This window comes from Pristiophorus japonicus, chromosome 9 (genome assembly GCF_044704955.1).
Source record: "Pristiophorus japonicus isolate sPriJap1 chromosome 9, sPriJap1.hap1, whole genome shotgun sequence".
In the NCBI taxonomy this organism is placed as follows: domain Eukaryota; kingdom Metazoa; phylum Chordata; class Chondrichthyes; family Pristiophoridae; genus Pristiophorus; species Pristiophorus japonicus.
This window is the reverse complement of record NC_091985.1, coordinates 214,555,319-214,569,048: the sequence shown is the minus strand read 5'-3', so window position 1 is coordinate 214,569,048 and position 13,730 is coordinate 214,555,319. Positions and strand designations below refer to the sequence as shown.

General features: G+C 46.6%; 1 protein-coding gene and 1 pseudogene across 3 annotated transcripts in view; one reads left to right on the top strand and one right to left on the bottom strand.

Moving 5' to 3' along the window:
* The window catches only part of LOC139274116 (zinc finger protein 585A-like), a 120,737-nt pseudogene that overhangs the window by 64,684 nt on the left and 42,323 nt on the right, over positions 1-13,730 (bottom strand).
* The window catches only part of LOC139273646 (oocyte zinc finger protein XlCOF26-like), a 178,958-nt gene that overhangs the window by 145,837 nt on the left and 19,391 nt on the right, over positions 1-13,730 (top strand). The window lies entirely within an intron of this gene.

Genomic DNA, 13,730 nt, shown 5'->3' with positions numbered 1-13,730 from the left:
AATAGACAGTTTCTTAAACGATAAAGGGTTATGGGGAGTGGGCAGGGAAGTGGAGCTGAGTCCATGATCAGACCAGCCATGATCTTATTGAATGGTGGAGCAGACTCGAGGGGTGGTGTGGACTACTCCTGCTCCTATTTCTTATGTTCTTATGACTAGCTGAAGTGCTCTTGCAGAGAGCCGGCATGGGTTCGATGGTCCAAAAGGCCTCCTACTGTGCTGTGACCATTCTATGATTCAACGATATCCAGAAAATTAAACTCCAGCCCAGTTATAGGGATTAATTACACCAGCGGCAACAAACCCCAACAGTCTGAGTGAACATGGTTCAGTCCTGGACGTGATGAACGGCAACAATAACAGCAGAGTCCAACCCCTGCAGTCATTTGTGAATTCGTTGGTGTTTCAGCAAGCTGGATGACTGAGTGAATCCCTTCCCACACTCAGAGCAGATGAACGGCCTCTCCCCAGTGTGAACTCGCTGGTGTGTCAGCAGGTGGGATGATCGAGTGAAATGCTTCTCACACTCGGAGCAGGTGTTCAGCCTCTCCCCAGTGTGAACTCGCTGGTGTGCTAGTAGGTAAGATGATCGAGTGAAACCCTTCCCACAATCAGAGCAGATGAACAGCCTCTCCCCAGTATGAATGCGTTGGTGTGCCAGCAGGTGGGATGATCGAGTGAAACCCTTCCCACATTCAGAGCAGATGAATATTCTCTCCCCAGTGTGAATTCGCTTGTGTACCAGCAAGTTGGATGACTGAGTGAATCCCTTCCCACACATGGGGCAGGTGAATGGCCTCTCTCCGTTGTGATGCCGTCGATGAGTTTCCAGCGCAGAGGGGCAATTGAATCTCTTCCCACAGTCTCCACATTCCCACAGTTTCTCCATGGTGTGGGTGTCCTTGTGTCTCTCCAGGTTGGATGATCAATTGAAACTTCACCCACATACACAATATGTGAACGGTTTCTCCCCGCTGTGAATGGTGCGATGTTTTTTCAGGCTGTGTAACTGGTTAAAGCTCTTTCCACAGTCAGTGCACTGGAACACTCTCACTCGGGTGTGTGTGTCTCGGTGCTTTACCAGTCACACTAATGTTTAATATCTTTTCTCACAGACAGAACAGACAACCGTTTCTCCTTCCACATTCAAAGGCTGATGATTACAGGTGAATCGAGTGACTGTGATTGGTTCGAGTTTCCCATCTGTAAATCCTCCTTTTCTAATATTCTGTAAAAGGAGTTTACAAAAGTCAGCACTGAGGACAGACAATCCTATTTTCTATGGAGCATTCTTTCCTCTCTTGTTCCCCAAAGCTGTAAATTCTCATCCCATACACTCTCCCTCCACCCTGTGCTGAAATCCAAACTCATCGCACCACCTCTATCATTTCTTTCCTCCATATGCAGTTTTCTCACTCCCTCTTCTCTGGTTGAGTTCAGTTCTACATCCCTAGTGCGCACTGAGAATAAACAAGGAAATTATTTTCTCTCCTGGTCACTGGGACCCTAAACCCCACCCACCCTCTGCTCCTGTACCAAGATGGCCACACAGGCGCCCTGATCCTGTCCAAGAATTCAGCTAGTTACCCCGAGTGGTCGGGTCTCTCACCGCGGGTCAAACATGGAGCCTGCAGGCTCATATTTGGGGCCTGAGGCCTACACCAGGTGTTTATGAAGCTGCCCAGCCCACCCAGGGGTCCAATTCGACTGCTGAGCCCACAAGCTCCTACCGACTCGTGGAACGTCTCTTCTGCCTCAGACCACCTCCACCACTGGCACTGTGCCTGCTCAGAGCACAGCCTGGTCCCGTGTCTGGGCTCCTGGTGTCATTGATAGAGCGCTTTACCCCTGCGCGGGGGATTTTAACTTCAGAAGTAAACATTGCAACATTTGGTAGTGATTCAGGACAGACAGCAGGGATTATTGCAGGAAATAACACAGTGCAGTGAGAAAGGAAATGCAGTGGATGTTGTGCAGATGGATTGTCAAAAGGTGTTTGATAAGGTGCCGGACAGGAGGCTTGTTGATCAAATTAAGGCTCACGGTATTAAAGGGAGTGGGGCCGCGTGGAGAGGAAGTTGGGTAAAGGGCAGAAAACAGAGAGTAGTGGTTAATGGATGTTCTTCAGACTGGAGGGATGTAAACAGTGGTGTCCCCAGGGTCAGTGTTGGGACCATTGCTCTTAATATAAAGACAGGATCTGGGCTAGGGAATAAGCACATAAGAATTAGAAACAGGAGTAGGCCATTTGGCCCCTCGAGCCTGCTCCGCCATTCAATAAGATCATATTGATTCATCAATTGATCCACCGCTATGAAAAACAATAAGAATAAAACCGGACGGACCACTCGGCATCGACCTCCGCACCGGCTACGGACCCGACAACGGCACACCCAGCCCAGTCTTTCTCACCAACATCTGGGGACTTGTGCCAAAATTGGGAGAGATGTCCCAGACTAGTCAAGCAACAGCCTGACATAGTCATACTCACAGAATCATACCTTTCAGCCAATGTCCCAAACTCCTCCATCACCATCCCTGGGTATGTCCTGTCCCACCGGTGGCGATACAGTAGTATACAGTCGGAAGAGTGTGGCCCTGGGAGTTCTCAATACTGACTCCGGACCCCATGAAGTCTCTTGGCTTCAGGTCAAGCATGGACAAGGAAACCTGTTGATTACCACTTACCGCCCTCACTCAGCTGATGAATCAGTGCTCCTCCATGTTGAACACCACTTGGAAGAAGCACTGAGAGTAGCAAGGTGCACAGAATGTACTCTGGGTGGGGGACTTCAATGTCTATCAAGACTGTCTCGGTAGCACCACTACTAATCGATCTGGCAAAGTCCTGAAGGACATAGCTGCCAGACTGGGCCTGCAGCAGGTAGTGAGAGAACCAACGCGAGGGGAAAAACCTACTTGCGCCCATCCCTTCGGAAAGGGCGCGAGAGCGGGAGCAGCGGCAAGCCTACAAAGGACATGAGTCAGCCGAGCAGCGGGACTTCGGAAAGGGCGCGAGAGCGGGAGCAGCGGCAATCCTACAAAGGGCGTGAGTCAGCCGAGCAGACAGCCGAAACAGCACCACGTGACCTGGGAGGATAAGAAGTAAAAAGATTCAAAATGTGATGTCACAGGAAAGCAGGAAAATGATTGGTTATAGAAACATAGAAAATAGGTGCAGGAGTAGGCCATTCGGCCCTTCGAGCCGGCACCGCCATTCAATAAGATCATGGCTGATCATTCCCTCAGTACCCCTTTCCTGAACGTATCTTCCATTGCTTGGCCTGGAGCAGGAGGAGGGAGTTCGGCTACAGTGGGTACACTTGTCCTCACAGCCAACCAAGTCCAGATGAATGGTAACACCCTCGCTGCGTATTAACTAGGGGCCTTAACAAATTCAGGAAAACCCATTGTATCTTAACAGATCGCTTGTAACTGACCAGATCTTGATTAACCCGATGGCGACAATGCATACAAGACCATAAACACTGCCAAGCATCAGCCAGTAACGGGGGACCCCCTGACTTGGGGGACCCGCTGAAACCATGCGCAAGGAGGCTGGAGAAATTAAAACCCCTGGAGAGGCTGCCACACAGAGACCCGGGAGTGGGGGGGTATCACTTTTACCAAACTCGCCGGGCAGGAATCACCACGGGATGGGATGGGACGCCAGTATTACCCCACTCCCGATACTGATTCCAGGCTGTAAAGTCAGCGCTGGCCCCCCATTCACCCATCCCGGCAGTTCCCTGCGGGGGTAGGGCGGCTCAGGATAAAATTGCCCCCCCCCCCCTCCCCCACACTGTTCAAAGTCTTGTCAGGCTATGTCACCAATTGCTTTGGTAATCAATATGAGAACAATTCATGGGAAAATACTCCAGCAGATCAAAGGGGCTGTATTAACTTTGGGGCAGTTTTTGGGATCGGCTCCTCTAAACAGTCTGTTGCCAAAACTGTTGCCGTCACAGTCGACATCTCTCCAGTTCCATCAAAGGTTAGTAGTAAAGACAAATATGTCAGTATGGCACTGACTGGGTCATCAAGGACCCTTAGGTCGACACAGTGACAAACCTTAAATCTCTTACCTGGCATTGCTCAATTGGGCACATTCAAAGCCTTACTTCCAACTGGCAGGGTGGGCGGGGGGGGGGGAAAGAGAGCCAAACAGTTCTTTAGCTCAGAGTAAGTGCTACGCAAGCATTAACATTTGACACAGATCACACATGGCATAATTCTGTTCAGGAACTATGGTTACAAGCTGCCCTGGCTGTAAGTAGCTAGGTAACGCTAATGACCCCTCTCCTCAAACATTCACATTCCATCCTGGCCAAGTTTAGAACTGTTTCAAAAAAATTCATTCACGGGATGTGGGCGTCGCCGGCAAGGTTTCTCTCTTTTCTTGGGCATTGGTTTAAATTAAGAGCTGGCATTAAAAATCTAAACTTTCAAAATGTGAAAAATTAATTAAATACATTAGAGATGTCAGGGCAAGCGATGTATAAACATAGAAAATAGGTGCAGGAGTAGGCCAATCGGCCCTTCGAGCCTGCACCACCATTCAATAAGATCATGGCTGAACATTCCTTCAGTACCCCGTTCCTGCTTTCTCTCCATACCCCTTGATCCCTTTAGATGCAAGGGCCATATCTAACTCCCTCTTGAATATATCCAATGAACTGACATCAACAACTCTCTGCGGTAAGGAATTCCATAGGTTAATAACTCTCTGAGTGAAGAAGTTCCTCCTCATCTCAGTCCTAAATGGCTTATCCCTTATCCTTAAGACTGTGACCCCTGGTTCTGGACTTCATCAACATTGGGAACATTCTTCCTGCATCTAACCTGTCCAGTCCTGTCGGAATTTTACATGTTTCTATGAGATCCCCTCTCATTCTTCTAAACTCCAGTGAATACAGGCCCAGTCGATCCAGTATCTCCTCATATGTCAGTCCTGCCATCCCAGGAATCAGTCTGGTGAACCTTCGCTGCACTCCCTCAATAGCAAGAATGTCCTTCCTCTGATTAGGAGACCAAAACTGAACACAATATTCCAGGTGGGGCCTCACCAAGGCCCTGTACAACTGCAGTAACACTTCCCTGCTCCTCTACTCAAATCCCCTAGCTCTGAAGGCCAACATACAATTTGCCTTCTTCACCGCCTGCTGTACCTGCATGCTAACATTCAATGACTGATGAATCATGACACCCAGGTCTCGCTGTACCTCCCCTTTTCCTAATCTGCCGCCATTCAGATAATATTCTGCCTTCGTGTTTTTATCCCCAAAGTTGATAACCTCACATTTATCCACATTATCCGCATCTGCCATGTATTTGCCCACTCGCTTAACTTGTCCAAATCACCCTGCAGCCTCTTAGCATCCTCTTCACAGCTCACACCGCCACTCAGTTTAGTGTCATCTGCAAACTTGGAGATATTACACTCAATTCCATGATCCAAATCATTAATATACATTGTAAAGAGCTGGGGTCCCAGCACTGAGCCCTGCGGCATTCCACTAGTCACTGCCTGCCATTCTGAAAAGGACCCATTAATCCCGACTCTCTGCTTCCTGTCTGCCAACCAGTTCTCTATCCACGTCAGTACATTACCCCCAATACAATGTGCTTTAATTTTGCACACCAATCTCTTGTGTGGGACCTTGTCAAAAGCCTTTTGGAAGTCCAAATACACCACATCCACTGGTTCTCCCCTGTCCACTCTACTAGTTACATCCTCAAAAAAGTCCAGAAGATTTGTCAAGCATGATTTCCCCTTCATAAATCCATGCTGACTTGGACCAATCCTATCACTGCTTTTCAAATGTGCTGCTATTTCATCCTTAATGATTGATTCCAACATTTTCCCCACTACTGATGTCAGGCTAACTGGTCTATAATTACCCATTTTCTCTCTCCCTCCTTTTTTAAAAAGCGGTGTTACATTAGCAACCCTCCAGTCCATAGGAACTCATCCAGAGTCGATAGACTGCTGGAAAATGATCACCAATGCATCCACTATATCTAGGGCCACTTCCTTAAATACTCTGGGATGCAGACGATCAGGCCCTGGGGATTTATCGGCCCTTCAATCCCATCAATTTTCCTACCACAATTTCCCCACCTAATAAGGATATCCTTCAGTTCCTCCTTCTCACTAGACCTTCGGACCCCTAGTACATCCGGAAGCTTATTTGTGTCTTCCTTTGTGAAGGCAGAACCAAAGTTCTTGTTCAATTGGTCTGCCATTTCTTTGTTCCCCATTATAAATTCACCTGAATCTGACTGTGTTACTGCTGCTGCAGGTGGGAGCTGGTTGACCCCCATTGAGGTCCACGGCGACCACATCTGCAGTAAGTGTTGGCTGCTCGAGGAATTCGGCTCCACGTTGATGAACTGGAGTCCGAGCTGCAGACACTGCGACACATCAGGGAGGGGCAGAGTTACCTGGACGCTGTGTTCCAGGAGGCAGTCACACCCCTTAGATTAATTCATTCAAATTTGGTCCGTGGTTAGGGACAGGAGTGTGTGACTACGAGCAAGGCAGCTGTGGGGACCTATGAGGTAGTGATGGAGGAGCTTCAGCTCTTACAATTGTCCAACAGGTACGAGATTCGTGCTCCCTGCTTGGACGCGGGCAGGGACTGCAAGGAGGATGAACAAACTGACCACAGCGCCGTGCTACAGGAGGCCATTCAAGTGGGGGGGAAGGGAGTAAAAAGAAATGTTGTAGTGGTAAGAAACAGTCTAGGTTCGGAGACAGATACTGTTTTCTGCAGCCGAGAGCGTGAGTCCGCAAGGCTGTGATGCCTGCGAATTGCCAAGTTTCAGGACATCTCCTCTGGGCTGGAGAGGAACTTGGAGTGGGAGGGGGAAGATCCAGTTGTCGTGGGCCACGTAGGTACCAATGACATAGGTAGAACAAAGAAAGAGGTTCTGTTGAGGGAGTTTGAGTAGCTAGGGGCTAAATTAAAAAGCAGAACCACGAAGGCAATAATCTCTGGATTACTACATGAGCCACGGGCAAATGTGCATAGGGTAAATAAGATCAGAAAGATGAACACGTGGCTCAAAAATTGGTGTGGGAGAAATGGGTTTCGATTCATGGGGCACTGGCACCAGTACTGGGGCAAGAGGGAGCTGAACTGTTGGGACGGGCTTCACTTGAACCAGGCTGGTGCTAGTGCCCTGGCGAAGCGAATAACTAGGGCTGTAAAGAGGGCTTTAAACTAAATAGTGGGTGGTTGGCGGGGAGGGGGGGGGGGGGTTCAGGTGAGAGGAAATTTAAAAAGTCAAAGAGCAAAGAGAAGGCAATAGAGCAGGGTTGCACTGTGGGAAATGAGAATCAGACTGTATGTATAAAAATAAGAGTGTAACAGAAAGTAGGGTCAAAGCAGGGAAAAATGGTAAAAAGTCAAAATTAAAAGTTCTTTATCTGAATGCACGCAGCAGTCGTAACAAGATAAATGAGTTGATGGCACAAATAGATACAAATGGGTATGATCTGATAGCCATTACAGAGGCGTGGTTGCAAGGTGACCAAGGCGGGGAACTAAATATTCAGGGGTATTTAACAATTCAGAAGGATAGACAGAAAGGAAAAGGTGGGATAGTTTTGTTAATAACCAATGAGATCAGTGCAGTGGTGAGAAACGATTTTGGCTCAGAAGATCAAGATGTAGAATCAGTTTGGGTGAAGATAAGAATTAATAAGGGGAAGAAGTCACTGGTGGGTGTAGTCTATAGGCCCCCTAACAGTAGCTACACTGTTGGATGGAGTATAAATCAAGAAACAATGGAGGCTTCTAAGAAAGGTACGGCAATAATCATGGGCGATTTTAAGCTTCATATTGATTAGACAAATCAAATTGGCCAAGGTAGACTTGAGGAAGAGTTTATAAGAGTGTATCTGGGATGGTCTCCTTGAACAGTACGTTGCAGAACCAACCAGGGAGCAGGCTATCTTAGATCTGGTATTGTGTAATGAGAGAAGATTAATAAATGACCTCATAGTGAAGGATCCTCTAGGAAAAAGTGAACATAACATGGTTGAATTTCAAATTCAGTTGGAGAGTGAGAAAGTCAGATCTCAAACCAGTGTCCTGATTCTAAATAAAGGCGACTGAAAAACTATGAAAGCAGAACTAGGGATGTTCGCTGATGACGCCACAGTATTCAGTTCCATTTGCAACTCCTCAGATAATGCAGCAGTCCATGCCCGCTTACAGCAAGACCTGGACAACATTCAGGCTGGGGCTAATAAGTGACACAGAAACATAGAAAATAGGTGCAGGAGTAGACCATTCGGCCCTTCGAGCCTGCACCACCATTCAATAAGATCATGGCTGATCATTCCCTCAGTACCCCTTTCCTGCTTTCTCTCCATACCCCTTGATTCCTTTAGCCGTAAGGGCCATATCTAACTCTCCCTTGAACATATCCAATGAACTGGCATCAATAACTCTCTGCGGTAGGGAATTCCACAGGTTAACGACTCTCTGAGTGAAGAAGTTTCTCCTCATCTCGGTCCTAAATGGCTTACCCCTTATCTTTAAGTCTGTGACCCCTGGTTCTGGACTTCCCCAACATCGGGAACATTCTTCCTGCATCTAACCTGTCCAATCGTCAGAATTTTATTTGCTTCAATGAGATCCCCTCTCATTCTTCTAAATTCCAGTGAATATAAGCCTAGTCGATCCAGTCTTTCTTCATACGTCAGTCCTACCATCCCGATAATCAGTCTGGTGAACCTTCGCTGCACTCCCTCAATAGCAAGTATAAAAGAAGATAGCCATCCGTGGCTAACTAAAGAAATAAAGGACGGTATCCAACTAAAAACAAGGGCATACAAAGTGGCCAAATCTAGTGGGAGGACAGAAGACTGGGAAGCTTTTAAAAGTCAGCAAAGAATGATTAAACAATGATTAAGGAAGGGAAGATAGACTATGAAAGTAAACGAGCACAAACTATAAAAACAGTCTCTATTGGTATATAAAAAGGAAAAGAGTGGCTAAAGTAAATGTTGGTGCCTTAGAGGACGAGACCGGGGAATTAGTAATGGGGAACATGGAGATGGTAGAAATTTTGAACAGATATTTTCTATCAGTCTTTACGATAGAGGACACTAACAATATTCCAACAGTGGATAGTCAAGGAGCTATATGGGGGGAGGAACTTAACACAATCACAATCACTAAGAAGGTGGTACTCAGTAAGATAATGGGACTAAAGGCAGATAAATCCCCTGGACCTCATGGCTTGCATCTGTGGGTCTTAAGAGAAGTAGTGGCAGGGATTGTGGATGCATTGGTTGTAATTTACCAAAATTCCCTGGATTCTGGGGAGGTCCCAGCAGATTGAAAACTGCAAATGTAACACCCCTATTTGAAAAAGGAGGCAGACAAAAAGCAGGAAACTATAGACCAGTTAGCCTAACATCTGTGGTTAGGAAAATGTTGGAGTCCATTATTAAAGAAGCAGTAGCAGTTCAGTTGGATGAGCAAAATTGGTCAGGCAGAATCAGCATGGATTTATGAAGGGGAAGTCATGTTTGACAAATTTGCTGGAGTTCTTTGAGGATGTAAGGAACAGGGTGGATAAAGGGGAACCAGTGGATGTGGTGTATTTGGACTTCCAGAAGGCATTTGACAAGGTGTCACGTAAAAAGTTACTGCACAAGATAAAAGTTCACGGTGTTGGGGGTAATATATTAGCATGGATAGAGGATTGGCTAACTAACAGAACAGAGTCAGGATAAATGGTTCATTCTCTGGTTGGCAACCAGTAACTAGTGGGGTGACACAGGGATCAGTGCTGTGACCCTAACTATTTACAATTTATATTAACGACTTGGAGGAAGGGATCGAGTGTAACGTAGCCAAGTTTGCTGACGATACAAAGATGGGAGGAAAAGCAACGTGTGAGGAGGACACAAAAAATCTGAGAAGGATATAGATAGGCTAAGTGAGTGGGCAAAAATTTGGCAGATGGAGTATAATGTTGGAAAGTGTAAGGTCATGCACTTTGGCAGAAAAAAAATCAAAGAGCAAGTTATTATTTAAATAGAGAAAGATTGCCAAGTGCTGCAGTACAGCAGGACCTGGGGATACTTGTGCATTAAACACAAAAGGGTAGTATGCAGGTACAGCAAGTTATCAGGAAGGCCAATGGTATCTTGGCCTTTATTGCAAAGGGGATGGAGTATAAAAGCAGGTAAGTCTTGCTACAGCTATACAAGGTATTGGTGAGGCCACACCTGGAATAGTGTGTGCAGTTTTGGTTTCCATATTTACGAAAGGATATACTTGCTTTGGAGGCAGTTCAGAGAAGGTTCACAAGGTTGATTGTGGGGCTGAGGGCGGGGGGAGGGGTTGACTTATGAGGAAAGGTTGAGTAGGTTGGGCCTCTACTCATTGGAGTTCAGAAGAATGAGAGGCGATCTTATCGAAATGTTTAAGACTTTGAGGGGGCTCGACAAGGTGGATGCACAGGGGATGTTTCCACTGATGGGGGAGACTAGAACTAGAGGTCATGATCTTAGAATAAGGGGCCGCCCATTTAAAAAGGAGATTAGGAGAAATTTGTTCTCTGAGGATTGTAAATCTGTGGAATTCGCTGCCTCAGAGAGCTGGGACATTGAATAAATTTAAGACAGAAATAGACAGTTCCTTAAACGATAAGGGGATAAGGAGTTATGGGGAGTAGGCGGGGAAGTGGAGCTGAGTCCATGATCAGATCAGCCATAATCTTATTGAATGGCGGAGCAGGCTCGAGGGGCCGTATGGCCTACTCCTGTTTCTATTTCTTATGTACACTGTCTAACGAAACGCTCCCAGGGCAGGTGCAGCATGGGTTAGATACAGAGTAAACCTCCACCTACACTGTCCCATCAGAGACTCCAAGGGCAGGTACAGCAAGTATTAAGTACAGAGCAAATTTCCCTCTACACTGTCCCATAAAACACTCCAAGGGCAGGAACATAAGAAATAGGAGCAGAGTAGACCATTTGACCCCTCGAGCCTGCTCCGCCATTCAATAAGATCATGGCTGATCAGATCCAGGCCTCAACTCCACTTCCCCGCCCACTCCCCATAACCCTTGACTCCCTTATCATTCAAAAATCTGTCTATCCCTATCTTAAATACATTCAATGACCCAGCCCCCACAGCTCTCTGAGGTAATGAATTCCAAAGATTCACAACCCTCAGAGAAAAAATTGCTCCTAATTTCCCTTTTAAATGAGCGACCCCTTATTCTGAAACTATGCCCCCTGGTGTTAGATTCCCCTACGTGGGGAAACATCCTCTCTGTATCTACCCTGTCAAGCCCCCTCAGAATCTTATACGTTTCAATAAGATCACCTCTACGTCTTCTAAACTCCAATGAGTACAGGCCCAACCTGCTCAATCTTTCTCATTATGACAGCCCCTTCATCTCAGCAATCAACCTCGTGTACCTTCTCTGAACTGCCTCCAATGCAAGTATATCCTTCCTGAAATAAGGAGACCAAAACTGTATGTAGTACTCCAAGTGTGGTCTTACCAATGCCATGTACATTTGCAGCAGGACTTCCCTACTTTTATATTCCATCCCCCTTGCAATAAAGGCCAACATTCCATTTGCCTTCCTAATTAATTGCTGTAACTGCATGCTAAATTCTTGTGTTTCATATACAAGGATCCCCAGATCCCGCTGTACACGGCATTTTGTATTCTCTCCCCATTTAAATAATAATTTGCTTTTTTATTTCTCCCAGCAAAGTGAATAAGCTCACATTTTCCCACATTATACTCCATCTGCCAAAGTATTGCCCACTCACTGAGCCTATCTATATCCCTTTGTAGATTATTGGAGTCCTCGTCACAACTTGCTAGGTTAGCACAGTTTAGATACACAGTAAATCTCCGTCTACATTATCCCATCAAACACTCCCAGAGCAGGTACAGCACGGGTTAGTTACAGAGAAAAGCTCCCTCCAAACTGTTCCATCAAACACTCTCAGGGCAGGTAGAGCAAGAGTTAGATACAGTGTAAATCTCCCTCTAAACTGTCCCATCAAACACTCTCAGGGCAGGTAGAGCAAGAGTTAGATACAGTGTAAATCTCCCTCTAAACTGTCCCATCAAACACTCTCAGGGCAGGTACAGCACGGATTAGATAAATTGTAAAGTTCCCACTACACTCTTCCATCAAATACTCCCAAGGCAATTACAGTATGGGTTAGATACAGAGATACAAACTCTGCCTGAACAGGTACAACATGGGTTAGATACCGCGTAAGCTCCCTTTACATTGTCCCGTCAAATAATCCCAGGGCAGGTATGGTACTGGTTAGATACAGAGTAAAGCTCCCTCTACACTGACCCAACAAACACTTCCAGGGGAGGTACAGCATAGGTTAGATACAGAGTAAAGCTCCCTATGCATTGTCCCATCAAACAGACCCAGGGGCAGGTACAGCACAGGACAAATACAGAGGAAATCTTCCTCTACACTGTCCCATCAAACACTCGCAGGGAAGGTACAGCATGGGTTAGATACACTATTAATCTTCCTCTACACTGTCCCATCAAACACACCCAGGGCAGGTACAGCATGGGTTAGATACAAAGTAAAGTCCCCTCTGCACTGTCCCATCAAATACTTGCAGGACAGGTAAAGCACAGGTCAGATACAGAGTAAAACTCCATCGACATTATCCCATCAAACACTCCCAGGACAGGTACAGCACGGGTTAGATGCAGAGTAAATCTCCCTTATTACAACAGTGGCTACAATCCAAAAGTACTTCATTGGCTGTAAAGCGCTTTGAGAGGTCCGGTGGTCGTGAAATGCACCAAATAAATCCAAGTCTTTCTCCCTCTACACTGTCCCATCAGATGCTGCCAGCCCATAATGAGCTGGGGTCAGTGAGGTTAGTCGCTAGGCATTGCAGTGATGTCATAAAGCAGGGCCATTTAAAGGTGGAGAGCTGGGACATCCTGTCTCAACACACATCCCGCTGTTCATACTGAGAATCCCCGGGGAAGGGCCAGGGCCCAGAGTGTGGAACACAACCAAGGGGGAAAGAGGAGGAGAGACGGTGCAGTGTGGGAGATGAGGGAGGAGTCTGCTCATTCCCAGGGCAGGTCAGACAAAGTGCTTTGAGTGGTGGGTCCAGCACTGAAACTGAAAACAAACCAAAGGGAATAAATAAAGATCCAATCCAAAGGAACAAGCAACGGGTCATTGGGCAGAAATCACAACCGGCCCAAAGTTATTCAATGGGCGAGCATCGATTGTTTATTGTGGGAAGTTCCACACTTCAACCATCCATTGAGTGAAGAAAGGTTTCCTAACATCTCTCTTGAATGGCCTGACTCTGATTTTAAGGTTATGTCCCTTGTCCTAGACACCCCAAGCAGCAGAATAAATTTCTCGCTATCTACCCTAGCAATTGCTTTCAAATTCACATTAAATTCCCAGAGACTAGGTGGAGTATGGGTTGGATACAAAGTAAGTTCCCTCTACACTGCCACTGGGCGAACTTCAGTGTCCACCCTGAGCGCACTGGGCAGCTTATCAATTAAAATTCAGCAGCAGTACAAAACTTTCCACCTGCAGCTCCTGATCAGTTTCAGGTTAAAGCTCCCTCTAAACTGTCCCAGGGCAGGGACAGCACGAATTAGATACACAGTAAATCTGTGTCAGAGGAACTGTACCCCAGTGAGTCAGTGCCAGAGGCTAAACTGTAC